This window comes from Cibotium barometz, chromosome 6 (genome assembly GCF_041138505.1).
Source record: "Cibotium barometz isolate CiBa-2024 chromosome 6, ASM4113850v1, whole genome shotgun sequence".
Lineage (NCBI taxonomy): Eukaryota > Viridiplantae > Streptophyta > Polypodiopsida > Cyatheales > Cibotiaceae > Cibotium > Cibotium barometz.
In genome coordinates, this window is record NC_141051.1 from 61,741,408 (window position 1) to 61,744,039 (window position 2,632).

A 2,632-nucleotide genomic window follows, 5' to 3' on the forward strand; every position below is an offset into this window, starting at 1 on the left:
ATTGCAACTCTTGTGCCCATTGTATTACTTGGATGCCCACACAAATTCAAGACGACCGAGCAGCTTAAATTAACCCAGCAAACCGCTCACCGGACAGGCCTGCAACCAGCCCAAAACCAAATCCATCCACAAGAACCTGGCAACGCTCTCCTGAGCAAAACTCTGCACAACTGCCATGCACCCATTTGTACACAAGCCAAAAAGACATCTCAGAAAAATGCCTGACACTTGGCAATAGGTTTCACCGTCATTGGCTCGTGCCCAGATACTTGCGAACTAACGGATTTTGTTTCCGAAGACACCTTTTTACCTGCAATCATCAAGTTGTCTTCTAACTGGATTGCATTGGCAGTGGACTGCTTCCCACATTGTAAGACCTCATGACTAGGCCATTGTAAATGTCCTCGTGGCGCAATCCTCGGATGAATCTATCGAGGAGTTGGTTGTTATTGAAGCGTTCATCGGGAGTGCAGCGAGAATTTAGATGCTTCAATCGACTTATAAAGTCTCTCACTGACTCCCCTTCCTCACGTTCAGCTTTTTGGAGTTGAGATGCTACTCCCCAAAGCACACCCTCACGTATGTATTCTTTCAAGAACAATCTCTTGAGAGTGGGGTAGTGAGTGCGCTCTTCAACCCTTAAGGTTCGATACCAATCTCTGGCCTTCCCACTCAAGGTTAAGCCTAAGGCTTTACACTTATGCAGCTCATTGTGCTCTTCCAAGGAATCACACACGTGTTCAAAGACTTCAACGTGCTTCCTAACATCCTCGTTACCACTGAAGTTTTGAGTGAGCTTAGCCACTTGTACTGCCTTGCTTCTAGGTTCTCTCTCAGGCATACCCCGCATGTTTTCCGCAATGGATCGTCCGATCGTCTGAGCAAATGCTGCGAGATCACCTAGGTGAGCAGGCATAGCTGGTGGAGGCACTTTTGGGATAGCCTGGTTGATAGGAGTTGGCGTTGGTTTGAGTATGTTGGCAAATGACGTAGGATATGATATGTGACTAGGCCTAGCTCCCCTTGGATAATGGTTATGATAAGGTGGTCGTGGAGCATACGCCATTGGCATACTAAGAGGCGTAGGAGCTACATGAGCATGAGTAGCGATATACATATGGTTGATAGGCACCGGCACGCACTGTTGTATGTACTGTTCCGCTAGGTAGCGGCGTCGTACTAACTACAGCGGTAACAGGTGCACTTTCCGTTATGCTCATCATTGGGGTAGGCATTGTGGGTTCCTTAATGGAAAGTTGAGCCAAGGTTGTGGAAAACTAAAGTTACTGCTCGTGGGCTCAACCTGCATTGAGACTCCAGGCGAAACAACATATGAAGGGTCTATGGGACTCACCGAGGGAGTCTCCAATTGTGATAGGGTTGGTTGTTTGGCCTTGCCCGTATCCAAAAACCTCATAGGGCCAGTGGAAACTAGGTTCACTCCCCTATTTTGCCTCTCAATTTGGATAATTCTATGAATAACCTTACATATCATTTGTTGTTGCTCCTGTAGATTAGTGGCGCTAGATGTAGATCGTAGAACTTCTAACCAACCCACATGGTATGTGTAACCCGTGTATAGGTCCGTTAGAGTCTCTGTGTGTAGATCATATTCCCAATTTTCATTGAGAAATATCCCATCCAGACTTGGTGTGCCAAACGGTTCTCTTGAAGTGGACGCAATGTCACTTCTTAAGGGTTGGCTTCTAGGGACCTCTACTTTAGGAAGAGCATAGGAATGTGGTAGCTCAGTAGGGCCCTCATTAAACGAAGTGGGTAGAATATCCACATGGACACTCTTTGGGAGGGTAGGGTCCACATGAGATGTGAATGGCGAATCCACTACCCCTCCTTCTTCATTTACTTTTCTTGTCGCATGCTCAGAGCGTGTAGCTCTACTAAAGGTCTCTATTAGACGACTAAACATGCTAGATCTGGGTTGTGGGGCCCACACTGGCATGTTTTGGCTTGTCTCCTCAGAGTTCTTGGTAAGGTGCCCTTCCATGGCTTCTGAGTCAGAGGACGAGTCACTATCCACTATTCGTGGATCTTGGGTTACACTCCCTTGGGTTCCAGCCGAAGGCCAAGATGCCAACGTGGAGGGATGGTGTGAGCCTGCGTAGACTGAAATGCTTTCTAGTGGTTCAGGCTCTAGCACCCGACCAGAACGTAGATGCATGTGACGTGGGTACCCTACGTGCGTTGGTAACTACCCTTGAAACTCACACAAGTGGTTTCTTAGGTGTTTCGCACCCCGTTTTTACTTGTTTTTAGATTGTTTTTAACTCGTTTTTGACCCCCTTACTAACGGTCAAAATCGGACTAGGGCATGTGATAGCTCGAAACGAGCGTATCGTTCAAAGGGTCCTAGCGTGCTTTACAGCACCGTGTTTGCCTATCCGGAGCTCTCGTGATCCTCAAAATAGTCCGTTTCCCTATGGGGAAAGGGGCGAAAGCCTATTTGATTGTGGAGGAAAGGGTGAGGGCTTTATCCCACATGCTCACTTTACTCCTTGGGGAGTGGGCTACATATAGGGCACAACTTCCCATAAGCTCTCACTTGAAAGAAAGCTATGGAGGCTCACTCTCCTATATATATATATCAAAAGACCGAGACCGAGGCCGGGGCCTG